The sequence below is a fragment of the Schistocerca serialis genome, chromosome 3, assembly GCF_023864345.2.
Source record: "Schistocerca serialis cubense isolate TAMUIC-IGC-003099 chromosome 3, iqSchSeri2.2, whole genome shotgun sequence".
Classification (NCBI taxonomy): domain Eukaryota; kingdom Metazoa; phylum Arthropoda; class Insecta; order Orthoptera; family Acrididae; genus Schistocerca; species Schistocerca serialis.
This window is the reverse complement of record NC_064640.1, coordinates 628,228,351-628,251,505: the sequence shown is the minus strand read 5'-3', so window position 1 is coordinate 628,251,505 and position 23,155 is coordinate 628,228,351.

Genomic DNA, 23,155 nt, shown 5'->3' with positions numbered 1-23,155 from the left:
CATGCCATGTCTTGTTGCAGCACTTCTTCGTGCTCCTGGGGGCCCTACACGATATTACGCAAGTGTACCAGATTCTTTGGCTTTTCAGTGCTCTTGCTTCAGTCGATTCGCAATGGGTTTACTTTTCGCAAACATTTTGCCATTTCTAAGAGAAAGAACTTGTACGACTCTCACATGATAAATCTTTCCCAATAGGCTTCACTGTGCTGTAACTTGATATAAAAAATTAATGTGCGAAACTTCCCCTAGAGCAGACTATTTCAAGTTTTCAGGATAACCCATTTAGGCACCGACATGTGTGCACTGATCAAATTGTCGACTTTATAACTGTTATTCGGCTCTTGAGGTTTAATAAGTTCACTTTTAATACCAAATTCTATAAGCAGTCGGATGGTTTAGCCATGGGTAATTGCGGGGTTTCTGGCTGATGTACTCGTGAACTATTATGAGTGCGATTATTTAATCCACCATTTACGGATAAATTCGCTTTCAACGGCGGTATGTCGCTGACATAATAACTGTTTCTACGGTGAAGAACCAAATAATATACTGTATTATGTTTTATTTATTTATTAATTTATCCATAGCTATTTTTATTTTACGCTCTCCGTTGTCATTGTACAGCGGACGGCAGCGCCGCATGACAGCTGTATTAGCCCAATAAATTGAATGAGCTCGTACCATGCATAAGTACGCACTATGTGAATACGGAAGGGCCTCTGGGGCCCTTGAAGTGGACGGTTGTTTATACAGTAGTTTGTACGCGAGGTCCTGTTCTACGCTAGCACGCTTGTTGTCGCCTCCATGAGGTAATACATACTTTTTTGGTTTCTGCTTCGTTCTCAATTTATGTCTGATCCAGTTGATATTATTTAATTTGTTTTTATAATTTATTCCATATAGGTTGGCTTTCAGTACTTTTATGCGGTATCATGTATTGCTGACTGTTACTTTTTGGCAGAGAGTTTCAAATTTTTTAATGTGAGTTGCATTATATTTCTCTATATAATTTTATTCTGTGGGTTTTTGAAGTTTATTTTGCTTTTTGTAGTCCAGGGTAGGATCACGGTGGATTTATTGCAATATTGTCGTCCCCTTATATTTTCAGATAGCCTGATGATGTCCCATTCGGGCTAAACGCGTCGTTCTCACGTTAATAAAGAATATTCTACATCCTTCGACCCTTTTATAAATAGTATACTATGGAGATTTGTTATGGGGACTTGCTACCTAAAACGTCAACGCGGAACGCATCATAACTCAGATGATGTGTGTGTGGTTTTATACTCAGGCTCACTTCTGTACTTACCGGATTTTAGTTTATACCGAGTCTGATGCTGATTTACTCAAATATTCAACTTTGTTTTTGTTTATGATGCCTTCTTTAGATTTCGACCCTGTTCCTTCTTTCGCAATCTGATTCCAGTAGTAATTCCACTTTTGACCCTGCTTCTAATGCGTCATTCTCATAAGAAATCTCATTTTGTTCAGTTTCGATTGTTTTGCTGCTTCTTCAGTACTACTCCATGCATAATTCCACTCTGTTCCACAGTATGTTGTTTGTTAACCGGGGGCCTAGAAATGACGCCGCAGCCGCAGCCGCTGTGGTCCACAACCCCACGACGACTACCGCAGTCAACTTCACCCCTCCGCCGTCCCACACCGAACCCAGGGTCACTGTGCGATTCGGCCCCCGGTGGACCCCCAGGGAACGTCTCACACCAGACGAGTGTAACCCTTATGATTTCGTGGTAGAATAATGGTGGTGTGCGCGTACGTGGAGAACTTGTTTTCGCAGCAATCGCCGACATAGTGTAGCTGAGGCGGAATAAGGGGAGCCAGCCCGCATTTGCCGTGGCAGATGGAAAACCGCCTAAAAACCATCCAAAGCCTGGCCAGCTCGCCGTGCCTCGACACAAGTCCGCCTAGCGGATTCGTGCCAGGGAACAGGCGCTCCTTCCCGCCCGGAAAGCCGTGCACGGCTAACCAGGCGGGCCCTGTTCCACAGTGACTAATTCCAGTTACTTTCTTTTCCCACTTATAATTCGAAGACGAGTATGCGACTCATATCTTCAGGTCAGCGTACATGTTCGTCAGTAGACTGCTACCTGAACAAGGGATGAAATCGGCTGGCGCTTAAGAATCTTCGTCCATTTTATTCACACAAAAGTACCGTTGCGTTCAAATCCGATTACAGTCAATCGTCTGCCCCCGCAAGTCGCTTCCCCAGATACATGAGGGACAGCATCCTGTCACGGACGCCACTGCACGTCACCACTCGCCCACTGCCAATTTTTCGCCGTTAACAGTCGATCCAAGATGACGGCGAAATCAAACCGCCAAAATAACTCATCTCTCATAGTGTCCGACAAATTCAGTCATTCAGCTATGTCATCCAAGGCTCTTTATATATTTTATACAGTATACTCTTTCTTATCTTAATAAATTAGGTATTAAACTTACCATCCATGTTTCTCTCTCTTCACGACTAGAGATCTTATTTTAGCAAAAATATGTCGGTTTGATCAGTGACAACAATGTCTGGTGTGCAGCGAAAATAGATTGAGATCTCAGCGTAATTTTAATTTAAAGTATTTTTACCACAATCCAGTTTTCTTCACGTTTAAATATTAAAAAGAAATCTTACACTATAGATATTTCATTGTTCATATCCTTAAACTGTAAGTCATGAGTAGGTAATTCTCATTTAATCTTCTACAAGTATTTATACGAAATGTATAAGAAATCTTGTCAGGTGATCATACTGTTGCGCAGCAAATTCATTTCCGAGGGTGCATACATATTTTTCAATTTATTACTTGGGCAGAAGGCAGAGAATCAGGTCCGGCTCGCACCGTGTATCACAACCAGTACCTGGACAACGCAGGGAGTACCATATTGCAGAAGGGAGTGCGCCGCTCGTGATACGTTTCCACATGGAGCCGAGCCGTAATCAAGAAGCGCAAACGCCGCAGGATAGCAGCACCCAATACGTCATTCTGCGACCAGTGCACTACGGAGCCGTAACATATAGCCCCCGAGCTCATTCGCCACACTGCATCCTAGCACTAACGAAAAGTTCGAAGGCAAGGGGAACTGACAAAATGTGAGACAGCACAGCGGGGACAAGTCCGCTGACACCGCTGGATAATGAGGACAAATGACGGCATCGCCAGTCGTAATGACAATATGTCCATCTTAAATACGACCGTTTCCCAATCATCATTCTCAGTGTCTGGTCATCCCGTCTGCATCTCTCATTCCGATGAAATGAGAGTCTCGCTACATACAGGATTCTATGGCGAAGGCTGATGTGCTGTCCTGCCAAGAAAAGATTTCGCCTCTGAGAGCGCAGCGAAACACCTGTAGTGGGACTAAACCACTTCACGCTGCCACCACTGCTTGGCCGCGATGTGTTTGAGGATGGTGTAGACAATCCTGGTTCTTCTCCTGGTGTAGGACGGCACCAATTAACGGCAAACTACAGAAGAAAACCTGTTGGGCGAGACATAGTGCCTCCCTAGCTGTACTCTTCAAATAACTCAAATGACTCTGAGCACCATGGGACTTAACATCTGAGGTCATCAGTCCCCTAGAACTTAGAACTACTTAACCCCAACTAACCTAAGGGCGTCACACACGTCCATGCCAGAGGAAGGATTCGAACCTGCGACCGTAGCGGTCCCGCGGTTCCAGGCACTTCCGGACTAAAGTGTCTGGCACCGCTCGGCCACAGCGGCTGGCGGCTGTACTCTTTGTCGCTGACTTTAATCCTGGGCTTCCACCTCGACGCCCCTGTCATATATACTGTTAGCACCCACTTTAGCTCACGCCCCTCTTGGAGAGTGCTTGGGCGGGCCACACTAGGTGCCGGTGAGCCGTGGAAGGCTTGTGCCCACAGACTCCCGCCCCGGCCATCTGCTCGAAAGCGCTACTGGGTTCTGAAACTCACAAAGGCCGCAGTTGACAAAGCACTGTATCTGCATTACTTGTCGCAAGCTGGTATGCTAATCACCGTTTCAGCTGCTGGGCCGCACAGGAAAATCGGTACTACATACGGCATCACTAAGATTCAGTGCAAATTTTACAGTGCCGAAGAGCAAAATGAAGTTGGTTTTGAGAAGTCAATGTGTAAGCAGCTGCAAAATAGGAGAGATAACTAAAGCTGTCAACAAGTAAATTGGTTGTGATAGTATTGCTAGTAGTATTTGTGTAAGCCTAGTATTAGGGATATGTGTTTCAAGAAAATGCAAGGGAAACTTTTGTTTCCGTGGGAAAGTTCCGAATGATGTACCAAAACAGGGGATTAGGTAACCAACGGCAGCATGAATACTCCACCTACACCTGCCACGTTAAGCTGCGACTCCTCTGGATCTTCGTACCTATTTCCCGTACAATGACTTGGCGCTACAACTAAAAAGAGGGAACTGAAACCTATTGTGCCAATACCTGTAATTAAGTTACAGCTTGTAGAATAGACAGATATAGACCGTATGAGAAATTAAAACCCAGAATTATGTGAGAACAGGTAGCGTAACTCACTATCTTGAAATATAAACTGGGATTGTATGATATAAACTAGTTACAATGTAATCTATGTGAACTGCAGTTGAAGGTACAGCAAAGTAAACTTCGGGACGAATATGTTAAAAAAGGGTGGTTTGTTCAACAGCAAATTCTATTTCTGAGTGCGCATATAAATTTTGATCGTTATTACTTGGAGCAGATGGTAGAGGAACTGGTCCGGCTCATAGCGTGTGTAATAACCAGTATTTGGGACACGAAAGGAGTGCGTTGTTGTAGAAGCGCTCGTGACACATTCCCATATCGAACTGGGCTGGAATCAAGAAATGTAAACGGAACAGTAAGACAGAACCTAAGGCGTCATTCCACCAGCCTTGCACTATGGAGCCACAGAATGTAACTTCCAAGCTCGGCCGTTATATAGTATGCTAGCACTGAAGCAACGTATGAAAACAAGACCAACTGACAATAACTGAGACACGACAGTGGATACAAGTCGGATAATGAGGGCGAATGATCGCATCGCCGGCTGCAATGACGTTATGTATAGCTTAAATACGACTGTTTCCGAAGTCTGAGCCTCAATGTCTGGTCGTCCCACCAGCATCTCTCATTCCGACGGAATGAGAAACTCGCTAATGCCAGGATAACTGGTCTGGCGAATCCTGATGCGCTACTGGCTGCGTGGTTGCCGCCGTGTTTGAAGAAGATACCGACGAGCCTTACCCATTCCCTGTCGAAATAACATATCAAGTATCTTCAAACTATTGCCTACAACCTGTTGGGTAAAGCACCTGAGTACCACCTCACTGGCTTTATGTACTCGTAGTATTGCCTCCCTTGCAGTACGCTGTGTCGCAGGCTTGTTTCCTGGGCTTCTGTCTTCAAGGTACGTGCCGTCCGCGATATGCTGTTGTCACCCGCATTGGCACACGCCTCTTTTAGAGTATTGGGGTCGGCTACACAAGCTGCAGGTGAGCCGCAATAGGCTTGGCCTACAGACTCGTGTCCCAGCCACCTGCACGACACCGCCGCTGGGTCCTGACCTGCACGACGGCCACGGCCGATGAAGAGCTGTATCCGTCCTTGTCGCACACGAGTGTGCAAACGAGCGCCTACCACTACGGTAAAAAAAAATCTGTACTGAAAATTACTCATAGTAAATATGATTCCAGACAACAGAGTTTCACTGGTGCCTTAGGACGTGTGTCGACCATCAACACCAGCTCCAGAGCGTGGCCTCCTGCACAAGTAGCGTCACCATCTCACCTCCTCAGGTTCCAAGCCCACTAAAAAGCGTTATCTAAGGTGGACGCTTCGACATTATCAACAATTATCAATGACCTTAGAAGGTAAATATTATGTAATGGGGTTAGAGAATAACAAGTTTATATCTGCAAATGAAGGTTCTAGTAATTCATTTCATCTGGTAAACGATCCTCTTTACATATATCGATGAAAAAGGCAAATTTCACATCTACAAAATTCGTAGCTGGAACGCTGACGCCACTGTTGCACAATAATAATAACAACAACAATAATAATAATGCAGTGCTACTTCAGTCTCTAATAAAAAAAACCTCTCTGTCGCGAAGCAATTTCTAGTGACTTCAGGCTACTCATATCCTTTTAAACCGTGTTCTGCCAGTTGAAGCTATTTAGTCTTTCTAAGATCTTGTCTCACGCATCAGGTCTTCCACACTGATGTTTCGTCCTTCATGAACTCCAGTTGAAGATTAATTTCACCCTCAATTACTTTTTCTTCTTACAGGTCCTGTCAATTTCTCTTTCAGTGCTCTAAATCAGTGCCTTACGATACCGTCCTGGGTCGCTATACATATATCATTAGCTATCATAGACATTACCACGCCACTCTGTGCAGTGTTAATTTTGACTTCTGAGAATTCACTAAATGTCCATAATTCATGGATATAGGTTAATTCTCAAATGAGACATTTTCCCAAAACTCTTCAAGTTCAGTGGAATTTGGGACTTTAACACAGATGAGTTTCCTCTAAACACCCTAGATCAAATTTTATACCACGGATGATGCCAGCTTGATACATTCTCTTTTGTTGAAGAAAAATTCGAGCTACGCAAACATTTTAACAGTCTCTATAGTCGCAGTGCTATTTTTCTTTATATGTCCTGACAAAGTATTGAACATGTTTCACTTGTAATACTGCCACTGCATACAAATTAAAATCATTTACACTGAACGTTAATTTGGTTTTTCTTTGTTTTTATATGAAAATTATTTGAATAAGATATGAAATCACCTAACAACTCTTTTCCAGAGAAAACAGTATTGCTTCATGAGGATTCGTAGTCGTTGAAGCATTTGTTTCATTTTGGGAACTTTAGAATATAAGAACTTACAGTACTTGATTTAAAAATCTTGTCACCTGTCAGTTCTGCAAAATCTTTTATCTGTAAATCTTACACACATTTATAAAATTTTACGGCTTTCTTAGAGGTTTTAATATATATTTACCTCAGTAGGAGTAATATATTTAAAATCGCTTTTCTGTAAAATTCGTAAACACAATTTAAAGGATTCTCAAAGAACTGATAAAAAAATTACAAAACGTAAATTATTTTATATTATTTTCTATTTTATTACAGATATAATATTGGAAGTAAGTATATTCATCATATATTCAGTGAATTAATCGTTTGAAGATCTTACATGTCTGAAGGAACACTGTACCATATTTTTGAACAACATGGGCACTGCAGTACTGTACTTAAGCCGCCAACACGGGCAAGCGACATTCAGTTAAGATCTCCCCCCTTTTGTAGGAATGTACGTTATGGACATACGACTGCATGTGTAGATACATGGCTGACGACAAATGGAAATTTGTGTAAGGGTCGTGAAACGTGCTCTGAGAGCCTAATGGTACAGTCTGCCTCTGGCAGGACAACAGAGCGGACGCGTCCGTGTTTTCCGTTCGCAGAGCGCGAATTCGCCTTGTTTACATTCTGACAGCCGTTGCTTATAGTCTACGGTACACGGCGAACCGTTACCATAAATCTGCACTCCGATTTATTTTCTGTAACGATTATGCCCGACCCAAAGCACTCGTGATGAAGCGTTTTTTGCGAGAGGAAGTGAAGATCCTGGCGACCAATATTATCGGCATTCATTTGTCGATCGTGAGCAGCACGGTCTATGTTAAAATCATTAACGACGCGGTGTATGAACACATCCTACGTGGGACCCAACAGGAACTCCACTTCTGAGGAGGAGGAGGATATTAGTGTTTAACGTCCCGTCGGCAACGAGGTCATTAGAGACGGAGCGCAAGCTCGGGTGAGGGAAGGATGGGGAAGGAAATCGGCCGTGCCCTTTCAAAGGAACCATCCCGGCATTTGCCTGAAGCGATTTAGGGAAATCACGGAAAACCTAAATGAGGATGGCCGGAGACGGGATTGAACCGTCGTTCTCCCGAATGCGAACTCCACTTCTGTCATGCTGATGGCAATGTGGAGGCGGTAACCGTCGACCACCCGGGCTTAGGTATGCATACGATACGCACTTCCGAACTGCTATTCGAACTTACTGCAGAGGAAGTCGTCGCGGGACTCCGATCATACGGGACAGTCCACGGCCATACCGTGGAGAAGTCGACACAGTTTCGGACATATCTTGTTCTAAACGGCTTCCGACAGGCCACCATTGACCTCCGAAGCCACGTCCCGTCTAACAGATCGGCGGATGCCGTGCAATACTTATATACGACGGCCAGCCTAGGACCTGTTCCGGGTGTGGCAAAGAAAGCCACCTTAGATCCGAATGCCTACAACGGCGTATTACGCAACTTCCAGCTGCTGAAGGACCAACCACGTCGCAACCTACGATACTACCGATGATTTACGCTCTTGCTTCTCCTACCGCTTCGCAATGCCGCCCAGACGCCACAAACGACGCCACGAATGAGCCTGATCATACCCAGCCGGAGAGCGCCTCGGACGCCTCCCCCCCCTCTCCCGGCCATCGAAGCCGCTCCGATGAAGCCGACGCGACCGGCTGCTGACCCTACTCTCGGCAACACGATGGAGATCGACTCGATCATCGTCCCTACAGCGCCTTCCTACCAGAGCGACGCGACTCCCTTCCGTCGTCGGACACGGAGGGTCGCATAAGGAAACTATGTCGCAAGAGAAGGCGCCGCACCGTTTCCGAAAAAGAGAAGACGTTGCAAGTAGAAGATGACGCAACAGTCGACCTGCACGACGCCCCCGAATCCACTACTGCCGACGAAGACGTTATGAGCGCGGAGACATCCGGCGTGCCTGCGCCCGTCTCCCCGACGCCACATGCGGACGCTGAACTATTTAGTGGATGTATCACAGCCGTCACTACAACATGAACCATTACATCATCTTCCGCAGACAAAATGGACGATACACTGGTTCCCGCCTCCACGTCGTGGCACGAGGAGGAGGCCGAGGAACAGGATCCGTTACGAGACCCTGCACCGTTAAGGCCGACCCAGTAATCATACTCTCCCCAGAACCCCTGCGGGTGAGTGGAATAACGTTCCACTGTGACGCCCACGCCCTTGCGCCGACGCTATAGTGGACCAGCCTCTAGCAGTCCGCCACCAGGCCTAACAGATAGCAACCATCTACACCAACAACATCCGTTCCATTGTGAAAAACCGCCTTATGCAGAAGATGTTCTGGGCTTCTGATATTGATTTCGACCTTCTGCAGGAAGTTCACTTGACCAGTTCTCCGAATATTAATGGCTATACCGCTCATGCCTCAGCGAATGATACTGTGGGCCGTGGAGTGGCGAGTGGCCATTTACGTCCGCCACGGGATTTCTGTCACCGACGTCGCCTTCCTTCCATCAGCTCGGGGCATGGCAAACACTGCCATGGGGACTCATATCATTAATGTCTACTCTCCTTCAGGCACCGATCAACGACATGAATGGGCCCAGTTTTAATTAGAGGAAATCGCCCCCCACCCCCTCCCTATTTCTCGGGCGATGCGACCACTCCCTACTAGGAGGTGATTTTAACTGCGTTCTGCACCCAAATGAACAGGTTCCACACTATACTACATGCCAGCAACTACGTACAGTGGTGCGGGACCTCCTGCTCCACGACCTTCCTGGCCATACCTTTCTTACCAGTCATTCCACATGCCGTCTAGACAGGATATATGCCTCACAAACTCTTAAATCTGTGATACGGGGCGCCGAACGCTGTCCACGGGCATTTTCCGACCATTGCGATAACATGTGTACGGTCCTCCTTCCGCCGCAACCTGTATGTCGCAGCCGTGCGCCAGGGAAACTAAATACTTCTCATCTGCATGATTGGACTTGTCGCCAACAAGAGATATGGACAGCCAGCAAACGACGCCTTCCCCGCTACCTCTAAACACTGACATGGTGGATGGACACTGATGAGATACGGGAATTACTTGGCCGACAGGCATCGCAACACTGTTGACTTCTATTATGCGATTGTCCGAAATCTTGACACTCAGCCGCCAACCCCAGGAAACCAGTAAGACCGGCAAAGAACTAAGGCGAGGATAATTGCGCTGGCACGCCGGAAATTGCAAGGGGTGACGATACGAACGCTGCGCCAAGATCATGCGGGTTTGGAAATTCCATCCGTGCATCATATAGCGTCCGACAAAAGACGGCGTCGTCGGCATATCATCAACACTCTGACCATGCCTCATGGCCGGCCGGGGACCAATCAGGACATCTTCCACGCATTCGTCGAACACTACCGTCGTACTTATAGAGCCGAAGATGCTGATACTGGGGCAGACGGCTCCATTTTGCATTACGTCATGAGCACCCTCCCCCACAGGGAGGCGAACACTTTGACAGTGGCGGTCACACGAAACTCAGTAGACAAGGCAATCGACAAGAAAAACAATTAAAATCGCTCAAAAGAGGAAAGGCCGCTGGACCTGATGGGATACCAGTTCGATTTTACACAGAGTACGCGAAGGAACTTGCCCCCGATCTTGCAGCGGTGTACCGTATGTCTCTAGAAGAGTGTAGCGTTCCAAAGGATTGCAAAAGACCTCAGGTCATCCCCGTTTACAAGAAGGGATGTCGAACAGATGTGCAGAACTATAGACTTATATCTCTAACGTCGATCAGTTGTAGAAGTTTGGAACACGTATTATGTTCGAGTATAATGACTTTTCTAAAGACTAGCAATCTACTCTGTAGGAATCAGCATGGGTTTAGAAAAAGACGATCGTGTGAAACCCAGCTTGCGCTATTCGTCCACGAGACTCAGAGGGCCATAGACACGGGTTCCCAGGTAGATGCCGTGTTTCTTGACTTCCGCAAGGCGTTTGACACTGTTCCCCACAGTCGTTTAATGAACAAAGTAAGAGCATATAAACTATGAGACCAATTGTGTGATTGAATTGAAGAGTTCCTAGATAACAGAACGCGGCATGTCATTCTCAATGGAGAGAAGTCTTCCGAAGTAAGAGAGATTTCAGGTGTGCCGCAGGGGAGTGTCGTTGGACCGTTGCTATTCACAATATACATAAATGTTCTTGTGGATAACATCGGAAGTTCACTGAGGCTTTTTGCGGATGATGCTGTAGTATATCTTACTGAAATGCAGGAGGATCTGCAACGAATTGACGCATGGTGCAGGGAAAGGCAGTTGAATCTCAATGTAGACAAGTGTAATGTGCTGCGAATACATAGAAAGAAAGATCCTTTATCATTTAGCTACAATATAGCAGGTCAGCAACTGGAAGCAGTTAATTCCATAAATTACCTGGGAGTAGGCATTAGGAGTGATTTAAAATGGAATGACCATATTTAATTAATCTTCGGTAAAGCAGATGCCACACTGGGATTCATTGGAAGAATCCTAAGGAAATGCAATCCGAAAAGAAAGGAAGCAGGGTACAGTACACTTGTTCGCCCACTGCTTGAATACTGCTCACCAGTGTGGTATCCCTACCAGATAGGGTCGATAGAAGAGATAGAGAAGATCCAACGGAGAGCAGCGCGCCTTCTTACAGGATCATTTAGTAATCGCGAAAGCGTTACGGTGATGATAGATAAACTCCAGTAGAAGATTCTGCAAGAGAGACGCTCAGTAGCTCGGTACGGGCTTTTGTTGAAATTTCGAGAACATACCTTCACCGAGGAGTCAAGCAGTATATTGCTCCCTCCTACGTATATCTCGCGAAGAGACCATGAGGATAAAATCAGAGAGATTAGAGCCCACTCAGAGGCATACCGAGAATCTTTCTTTCCACGAACAATACGAGACTGGAATAGAAGGGAGAACCGATAGAGGTACTCAATGTACCCTCTACCACACACCGTCAGGTGGCTTGCTGAGTATGGATGGAGATGTAGATGTAGAAGGGTGCAGTCAACAGATCACCCGGCATTGACGGCTTACCGATTGAGTTTTACCGTGCATTCCAGGACCTCATGGCACAGCGGTGGACGACTATGTATCAAGAACTGATGACATCTGACAACACAATCCCACCTGCCTTTGTTGAGGGCATCATCATTCAGGTCCACAAACCGGACCTCATGGCACAGCGGTGGGCGACTATGTATCAAAAACTGATGACATCTGACCAAGCAATCCCACGTGCCTTTGTTAAGGACGTCATCATTCCGGTCCACAAACCAGCCCGTGGCTCGACGCTCAAGAGTTACTGACCGCTCACCCTACTCAATGCCGATTACAAAATTTTTGCTCAATTACTGGCAATGCGTCCGTCATATAGACTCCCCAGAGCAAAAAACGCCTGGGGGACAGGTTAACATACAGACTGTCACAGGGATATGCCACGACTTAATTGCGATTAAGACGGCCAGAAGACTCCTTGCAACGGTAGTCGCTATAAACTTCGACAGCACCTTCGATAAAGTGCACCATCGTTTCCTGTTTTCTGTGGCGGCCCAAATAGACATCCCCCCTCCGTTCCGCTACGTCCTCCGGCGTCTTTACAACAGTGCCAGTTAACGTGTCCAAGTCAATGGACGTTTAGCAGGGCTGGCAACCATCTGCCTTTCCGCCCAGCAAGGGTGCCCCTCTCTGCCCTCCTGTATGCCATTGCCATTGAACGCCTCATTTGGGGCTTGGCAACCAAGCTCCCTGCCCTCACTTTTCGCCAACACACTTTTCGCTGTCGGGCTTATGTTGATGACCTCCTCCTCCTTATTCGCTCCTGCTCTGTGATTAGAGCGGTCCTCGACTTGATCATACGTTATGGGGCTACCTCTGGCAGTGCCAAGAATGTCAGTAAGTCTTCTGCAATGCACATTGGATGAGGCCTCCAGGAAGGTCCCGGCACTCCTGCCGCTTGTGTGGATTTTCCGGTTCCTAGGCATTATTTCCACGGTCTCACGAACAGCCGCAATGAATTTCCGTCGCCTGTTACACATCATTCGCAACGACGTCCATCAGAACATCTTGCTCCGCCAGGACACACTTCAGTTCGCTGAGCTTCTTAATCGCTGAGTGGCATCAAAATTGGTCCAAATAGCGCAAGTTCTCCCACTGCTGAAGGCAACTGCGCGCAACTTTCAGGCGGCCTTTGGCTATTTTCTCACAGCTGGCTCCATGTTTGAAGTCCGTTATGAGACAACTACCCTGCCCCTACTGGATGGTCAATGTGCGGGTGCGAGCTGCGGCCTTGTGTATGAGTACCATGAGACGACAGTGGGCTGGACTGGACACATCACTAACACGTAGCTTGCTTGAGGTCCTCTTACCTGCTTCCACCTCAACACCGGTGTCCGTCGGCCACATCCTGCCTCATTTATCTCACATTCCGACGTTTTTCGTCAGCTACAGTTACACACATAACAGTCTCCCAGATAAGCGCCCACCCAGAACTAAGGATTTTTACAGTCTACTGTTGCGCCACGTTCCCCGGAACGTAATCGAGACCAAACATCCCTCATCCAGCGGCCCATAGTGTGGACTACCATCCACCAGCCCTTCCTCCCAACGGACGGCCGGGCACTGTGGTATCACATAGTCAACAAGAAATTTGCCATGAAACATCGACTGCACAACATTGACTTGTCGGATTGCCCTCTTTGTCTTCTTTGCCAGCAAATGGACACTGATGACCACTGTCTGACATTCGCCTCTTCGCTAGATGTCTGGCGCTTCGTGCAGCAAATCATTGCCTGCTGTCTCCGAGTGAACAAACACAATCGAACAGCGAATGTTCCTATACCGGCAGGACTAACGTTTCCCCGCCTCCAGATGTCATGCAAATACGTGGGTCAAGTGGCACGCGGTTGCTTATCTCTTTAAGGGGGGCGTTAAGTCCGCTTCGACTTCTGGAACTATTTACGAACACCCCATGCAGCTCGCTAAAACACTCCATGTTACCGAACATTATTTGTTATCTATCTTCGAGAGGAGGCTGTTAGACCTCCACTAAGTGGTGAGGGAGGGGGGGGGGGGGGGGGGGGGCTGGAGCTGAGGGTACCTACCCTTCCCCCTCGACAGTGTCTGAGTTTAAGCTGTCTATGATCGATTTTACCTCTGACCTCCGTGGATTGGAGAGCGCGTCGTAGATTGTGCGCATTTAATTTTTTCTTTTCCTTTTTCTTGAACCAGCAATTATATATTTTTTCTCTGTCGCTGATGTATGTTCCACATAATTTCATAATAACAGTGAATATATAAAAGCAAAATGCAAATAAATAAACAACAACAACACCTTTCACTTCCATCGATTCGTGTGTCTTCCACTTCCCTGTGCTACACAGGCTCGGTGGTGGTGAGGCGGACACTGTGGTCAGGCCTCGGGTTTCGACGCTTGCCCACTTTACCCCCTGAGCCCCCACCGGTACACTATCCCTAAAAAAATAAAAGTCGGTAGCTCACTTTCCCGCGAAAGGCAAATGTACTGAGTGCAACTCTAGATTTTTTTTAAGAAAAAAGATAAGGCGACCGTTAGCGATAAGCAGGATATACGGGTTCGAGTCCTACAAATTTTGACTGTCGTCAATCCATTATACTGCTGATGGTTGTTGGTATTCGCAACTGCGAATACATTTCACGTATTTCACAATGGCTGTAGCCGCTGAAGTGCCTATTCCTTCGGACATCCATGCAAAGGCACTGCAATATTGTCACACCTGAGAACGTTGCAAGAGTGGAAGAAGCCTTCAACGAAAGAGCCAGAAGCTATGCACGCAAGCATGCATGGCCACTTGACTAACTGGATCGCAGTAAATGGCGAATATTGCACAAGGAACTGCAATATCATTTATACAAAATTTATATAGTGCAAAAACGGAATGTGGACGATCTCTCAAAGTGACTATGCTTTTCTCGCGAATTGTTGGAACTCATGAACAACAACGCAAGTCTTAACATTCAGAAAGTGGTAGTTTAGTGCAGCGTATTTCATTTGGTGTCATAGAGCCTTATCTTTGTATAGACGATAGAGTTAATGCTGTTCCTTTGATTACAGAAAGTTGTGTTCACGTGTTGAACCATTTCCTAGTTTAATAGTTTGCTGAGCTTCTTGTAATTGCGAACACATTCTTCCAACAAGACGGGACCGAATGCGATACCTCATGGCATTCGATTAACGCGCTACAGAACATCTTTCCTGGTCATTTCATCTTATGTCCAAGGACGGGGACATTTCCTGGTGTCCAAGACCCTTAACCTTTCAGTGTATGATTTTTCCCTTTGGGGTCATTTGAAATCTCAGATCTTCGGGTGGGACCCACCACACACTATCCAGGAACTGAAGGATCAAATTTTGGAGGAAATTAATAGAATTCCAGAGCCAACTGGAGTCACGGGTTCGATCCACCGACCTCGCAACACATGGGTAGTACCGAACCACCTCTGCTAGTACCTTGCCTAGACGGTTGTGAGGGTCTCCCGCATTGTCCCATACACTCCTCGGAGTATGGAACGTCATCATCATCATCAGTACCAATATAACGTCGGAATGTTATAAGCCAGTGTTATAAAAAGTCAGATGCAGTTTTAATTTAATCATTCTACTAACTTGAGAAGTGACACCATGACACTGACCAAAGCATCTAGGTTTGATTATGGGCAACGGTTCGAGTGCTGTTTTGCACTGCAGCATCAAAGAAACTGGTATTGGTGTGAGTATTCAAATAAAGAGATTTGTGAACAGGCAGAAGACGGCACTGCAGTCGGCAACGCCTATATGAGACAACATGTGTCTAGCGCAGTTGCTACATCGGCTACTGCTGCTACAATGGCAGGCTATCGAGATTTAAGTCAGTTTGAACGTGGTTTCAAAGTCGGCGCAAGAGTGATGGGACACAGCACCTTCGAATTAGCGATGAAGTGGCGATTTTCCCGTACGACCATTTCACGAGTGTACCTAGAATATCAGGAAACTGGTAAAACATCACATCTCCGACATTTCTGTGGCTGGCAAAAGATCCTGCGAGAACGGTTCCAACGACGACTGAAGAGAATCTTTCAACATGACAGAAGTGCAATCCTTCCGCTAATTGCTGCAAATTTCAATGCTGGGCAATCAACTGTCAGCGTCCGAACCATTCAACGAAACGTCATCGATATGGGCTTTCGGAGCCGAAGGCCCACTCATATATCCTCGATGACTGCACTACTTAAAGCTTATGCCTCGCCTGGGCCCATCTATCCCGACATTGGACTGTTGATGACTGGAAACATGTTGCCTGGTCCGACGAGGCTCGTTTCAAATTGTATCGAGCGGATGGAAGTGTACGGGTATGGAGACAGCCTCATGAATCCATGGACCCTGCAGTCAGCAGGCGAATGTTCAAGATGGTAGAGGCGCTGTACCCTTGTTAAAGGCCCGGACACAGGATAGCAAACGACTGAAATATCAGAAGTATTTAATAAGGATGTTCTTTAGTTAAAATAAGTAATGAGGATCAGTTTGGTGAGTACCACATCATATATCAACACGCAATTGGGAGCGCGTTAGACTTAGAAAAAGAAGTGTCAGAGATCTAAGAGACGATAAATATATTTGCTGATAAACTAAGATCATACATGTCCGAAAGTGTTATTATGTGTGCTAATCAGACTGAAATACAAGTACCGATGGACATGGAAGTAGTCTCCAATATTGGCGGTAGTGAGAGATATCCAATTATGTGAACTCTATATTCGTGTCTGGCACAGGGATTGTAATACACTGTGGCATCGCTCAGGTATTACGAATACATCGTTTTCGGGACTACAGTTTCTCGAGATATGTTGATTCGGATTCGGAAATCCACAAAGAATGGCCAGCCGCTGTGACCGAGTGGTTCTAAACTCTTCAGTCCGGAAACACACTTGCTATGGTCGCAGGCTCGAATTCTGCCTCGGTCATGGATGTGTGTGATGTCCTTAGGTTAGTTAGGTTTAAGTAGTTCTAAGTCTAGGGGACTGATGACCTCAGATGTTAAGTCCCATAGTGCTCAGAGCCATCTGAACCTATTAGTGGACATTTATGTATCTAGTTTTCAAATTTGTCACTGTTTGAACTCTGCTGGGATACTTTCAGTGAGATGTCGATTACAGACAGCCGTATCTTAAAGAGCTTGAATTGTCTATAGTTGGCTCTCTCTAAATTTCCATCAATTTTTACTTTTCAAGTGGATTACTCAGTATTCAGTGCTATGCAATGGACTCAGGAATCAAAAGACGTGTTTTGCGGAAACGGAAGTTATATATTCCGATTCTTCTAATTTCTTTTAAGACTTTCACCACTATTCTCAATAACTTAAAGCGACTGGTACGGCTGAATACCCTTTGACAATAGCAGGTCACAATGAAATTTAACAACTTACATACAAGGATGTGATAAACCTCTTGATTAAGATTTATTTAATCACTTGTGGTTTTGCAGGTTCCAAGACAGATATAACATATGGTAAGAACACTAGCAGATATATTCATAAGACAATTCTGCAGCTAAGTAGGTCCTGCCGCATAAATAGGGCAACTCTGGTTATGAGTAACTCTTTGCAACAGAATAGAGGACGCCTGTTTTGATAGTTAACCAGTCGTCATATCAATACAAGTATTTTTCGACGTCTGTTAGCGGAATTTATCATAGCCACTGAAGTACTTTAAGACAACAACATAATAAGCTCTAATTAACACACGTAAATAAAAGTTCGTTCTAGTATATTGCATGACAAATTGCGGTGACTTTCCGTAAGACACTGGTTGCGATACCGCTTGCCTGTGTGCTAAAGACTCAAAGCATTGGAAATTACTGTAGGTCACACTAGCGTCTTATATGTAAATTTCCTTACAGATGCAAAGCACTTTCCCAGAAACATTATAAAAATCAGAGCTTTCCATTCGCCGTCCTTAACACTAATTTTACTTGTTCAACCCCTTCCATAGTATCACAATACAAACAAACAACACAACAGGCTCCCTAAATTTACCACTGAGCTCGTAATCTGGTGCTGCGTGGTCGTGGTTGTTTGTCTCTTAAAGTGGAAAATCTACTTGCATCTACAATTAGAGAGTACTATGATTCTCAATAGCAAGTGAAAACAGTCTACGAAGGGTTCTGCATTTCCTTATGATCGTACAGCGACGATAAGTTCCTGTAAACAACAAAATCATCAGCGAAAAATCAGATGAGGTTTCTAACGATCCTTCACAAACCATTCATGCATATTAAAAACTTATTTCGCCTACTTGACGCACATACAGTGTTAATTTCGTTTCTTTTGAATCTTTTCTATCAAACATTACGTTTGATCAAACATTTCTGCCACCCGTCACATGCTCGTGAATATCCTTCATACGGTCAAAACTGGGTTATCAATCCACAGTGTGATACGTTCCTTTAACCTTTTCGCAAATCTATAAATATCTTACGTGCCCGTTCACCTACATCTAACAAGAAAATGATATCGTGTAAGAGTCAAGTAAGTGGTGTTTCACAATTGTAGTTATTCCTTAAGCCAAGGAGATTATATCAATCCTATGGAAAGTCAAAGTATTTGACGTTGTATCACGCACTGGGACCCAGCAACAGATACGATCTTTTACCTCTTTTGTAACAAAAGTGTACATCCCTTTTTTCCTTTTCTTAAGACATTATTCGCGATAAATATCTGCCACCTAATGAAGGCAATTGGTAACACAAATCCCGTTGCGGCCTGCTGCCTTGTTCGTTCAAATCGTCTTAACTTGTTTCCAATACCAGTGACGTTTATATCAATACCTCTGACAAGTAAGCCTGTGCCGCAGTCAGAAATTAGTACGGTAAATGGGATTCTAAACTCGGAATTTTATCTTCCTATTTCTGTCTGCTGTCTTCAGTTTCAGTACTAAACTGATCCGTTAAATACTGAGCGTAAATTAGGATCTGTTGACTGGCTTTACATATGACATTGCAACATTGCACACACATATTTGTGATACTGTCTATCTCTGTTATCGTCAGTCGATGTAAACATATCTTCATGTTACTGAAAAGTGTACATTATGTAGATCACCATATCTATTAACTATAAAATATATTTGTCATAATTGATATGAAACTGTGTCGTAATTACACAACCTGACCTTTCCCTGCAGGTGAATACTATTATATTTAGAACGTGATCTGCCACGAGATAGGGGTAATCAACGGTCAGCTGCCTAGTTCGTCAGACAGCTCAGACGATTGCTGGAGTAAATAACCGTAAATTCATATATTACATTGACTCTAATTAAAGAAAATGGAGGCCTTCGCTCGATAGTCACGTGATATATATGGGAAAATACAATACGGTTGAAATGCTGAATGTTGGAAACGTGCTGAGCTGCTTTGGACGTTTTAATGATGCAGCAATTTTTCAGCTGTAATAGAGCAAGATAGCTCATAGTTCCTTGTAGTTGTGTAAAATAAAGCTCAGCTCCTTTCATTTAGCTTCTCATGTTTGAAAAGGATTATGTATGTTTTAAAACACTTTTATGAACGTATTTCTTAATACTGAATCGTTTCCTTATGGGTCTTCCATTTCTCTACGATGTTTATCAAAATCTTCATTAGTTTGGTATATTTGCAACATTTTGGTGATATGTATGTTCACGGTACGTTTGAATTTAGGCAGTTTTTACTTGGCAGTTTTAATGAAAGTAATATTTGTTTTGTCACGTGTGGTTAAGATGAAATGAAGAAATCCTAAATTTCAGTAATTTCTTCTTATATGTTTTAGTAAAAGGTATGCTCTCAAATTAATTTCTACGTCAAGAACGACTTGTATAGAAATTTCTATACCAGTCGCTCATGAAGTAGAAATAAATGTAAGTGCACACCTTCTAATAACCGATTTAAGCGTCCACCGTTCTACCGACTCTTGTTGTTTCTATCCTATTCTATTAGGTTCTACAAGATAATACGTAGAAGTATTTCTTCTTTTGTAACAATTCACTAACCCTTACTGAAATTCCGCGGAGGACTCAGAATCCTCCAACGTCTCATAGAGGAGTTTCCGGCAAAAATTGCGGTAGTTAGGAAACCACAATTCTCGGGAAACGAGAAATATACGTATATCTTCGTCCCATAAGTAGTAAATTTGTTTTTGTTTTGTCTAAATACTCTGCAGGCATTAGGAGTGTTATCAGAATTAATTTACTGATAAGAAATGACATTCTCTGGGCGTAGATGAGGATAATGGATTGGACTAGTGGGGTTTCTGTGGAATTAAATAAAAACTCCACTAATATAGTACATAATAATATTATATTTATTCACCATATAGATGTTGTTGTCAGGCTGAAGTAATATCTTATGGCTTATATTAGTTAAACAATTATTTTTCAAAGAACGAGTATGAAAAATGTGATATAAAACACACAATGACACTTCGAAACATTAATCGTCAAGTCCATCACTATTATTATCATTGTCTACTTCATAGTCACAGCTGGTTGTAGATGAAACGCCGGCCGAAGTGGCTGAGAGGTTCTAGGTGCTACAGTCTGGAACCCCGAGACCGCTACTGTCGCTGGTTCGAATCCTGTCTCGGGCATGGATGAGTGTGGTGTCCTTGAGTTAGTTAGGTTTAAGTAGTTCAAAGTTCTCGGGGACTGATGACCTCAGAAGTTAAGTCCCATGGTTCTCAGAGCCATTTTTTGTAAGTGAAACAGCGTGAGAAACAGTCTTGAGCAGTAATCTCTCTTGCGGTATTTTCGAGGTATTTGGAAAATTTTAACACATCCTTAGCCCTCCAGGAGGGGATGTGAAAGCTCCAGGTAAGCTGATAGTGCTGGCAGTTTTGAACTTCGGACTGTGATGATGTGACGACTCCAAGTACCATAGTACGCATGTCGCAGATAAACATTTTAATTTTTGAAGTCAAGCTGCACGGATCTAGCACCCTGGAGCCTGAATGCTGGCTTTGAGGTTTCTACAAACAAACTATCAACTGCTTTTGTAAAGCCCTGTCAGTCATGGTGAGTGAATACCTCTAAAACAAATATAGATGGACACGTTTGTGTCTTCAGAATACTTTCATCCCAGGTTTCGAGAGGTTTGCAGATGGTAGTCCTTCGGTGTTGTGCAGAAATAAGTGAAAAGTACTGGTCGTTTGGTGGGTACCTATGATCATGAAGGGGAAAAAGGTACTTGACCCTTTTAAGAATTCTGAGGATTTACACTACAAAGAAGATGAAGAAAACCATTGTTTTATTTTGGTTTGTCCGGTGCAAGAGTCACTTACTGAAACCACTTCATCTATTAACTCTGAGTATGAAAAGCTCTTTATGAAATGTAGCAGCCTTGCTCATACGGACCTTTCTTTCCCACATTTTCCTAATACCTGTATTTTGACATTTCTGTTCCCAAATCGTGAGTCCCAAGGACATAATACCACAACTGACTCATTTAGTGTGCAACACTCATTAGTAAAAGACAAAGAAGTAAGTTCTGCACAAAATCAAACGAAATGCGGTTAACTTTTCCCTTTCTGGCTTTCAGAATGAACGCTCTTTCCTGATTCAAGGAAGCCTCCACCTTCTGAGGTGAACAACTTGCCGTATCCCAAAATCTTCTCTCTCTGTAACTCGTTTAGCTGCTTTTTTTTGGTGAAGCGAAAGACAATTTTAGCAATTATCAGTTCTGGGATATCCGAAATGGATGTTGAAGGATTTAGGAACCTGCCATCAAAGTGTGTAGGGCACATTTATTCGGTAGGCGTTAAGGAAATCGTCATACATATCCTTGCCAGTGAGGTCTTCTGGCAAAGAGTTCTTAATGGAGTTATCTCTGGGTGAGTAATGTGATTTCCGGGCAGGGAAGGACATTATATAGCCCTCATAAACGTTTACAAGCTGTTTTGGTGCTTGGCGTGGCCTGTTGGAGTGTTTACCACGATTGTCTGCTGGAGAGATTCCACAGTGAACAAAGTAACTTTACAGTGTTCTCAACCTGTCACATTTAACTCCTTGCAATCTTAGAAAAGCTTTTATCGACATGACATCTTTCTGTGTTACCTGCAATTTGTAGATTTTCAACCGTTCGTGGTCGGACGTTCGCGATACCATGCATACCTATCGAATCACTGAGACGGCTATGTTGGGCCGTCTTTCAAAATTATTTTGTTAAAGCTTTCAATGACCTTGCACCAGGCCTCTTCGCCAGCTTTCTCAAAACAGCGCAGCGACGTACACCTAAGTAAAAATAGACAGAAAAGCTGATTGTCTTTTGAATATAACCTGATTATGGCTTTCCTTTTCCTTAAACCGTCGGCACACGGATCGTGTTTTCGAATTTCAACGTTGAGCTTGCCGAGTTCAACGTGCTGCTAAACGCTCAGAAAGGATGCGGCTTGTGCATACGGTACGTGTGCCTGAAAGTGGTACATGATCGCAGCGTGCTCCTCCGGCAATTGTCGGCTGTAACCGGCTTGCACATTACCTACCATGCCAACATCCATGTCGTGTACATGTAAATAAAAGGTTCAACATTCATTAACATATTACAAGGCAAAACGGAAATACCACATCCGCCAATAAGGACATCGGCTCATAAACATCCTATTACAAATAGATCGATGCAAATTTACAGCAGTTCTGTAGGCGCCCCGCTGGTCCCGGTCGCCTACGGTGGACTGGAAGCCGAGTGGTGACCTCTCCAGTTGACAGGATGCTAGGAAATGACTGTGGACGCATCAGAAACGCCAAAGAAACATTATTAATTAATGACACCTTTATTGCTGCCGAGTACAATGTGGCCCACATAACACAGGCTGGCTGAGCTTGGTAATATCAACGATCTTCCCCGAGTCCTCGCTGACTCGGAGCGATGACACCAGCTCCAGGCCGCACCAGTCTTGCTAGCGCAGCGCTGCGTGCTGTGACGTAGCGGTGGAATGCCCTTACTTTGGCCGCGTGTGGCTGGCGGTGCCGGGCTGGCCGGCCGGCTCTGTGGCGGACAGCAGGCTGCTGCGCATAGGAGGCTCCAGGTTGGAGTCCCAGCGCTGTCGGCACGAGAAGCGCTCTAGTAGTGCGGAGTGTACTCTAACCCACCCTGTATTCTTCCCTGCTCCTCCTGGTGGCTCGTCCTCGGTGGACGGGCGGAACGGTCTGCAATTCCCCAGCGTCGTCGGCTCACCCGGTTGCGACGACGGATGCACAGGGCCTAG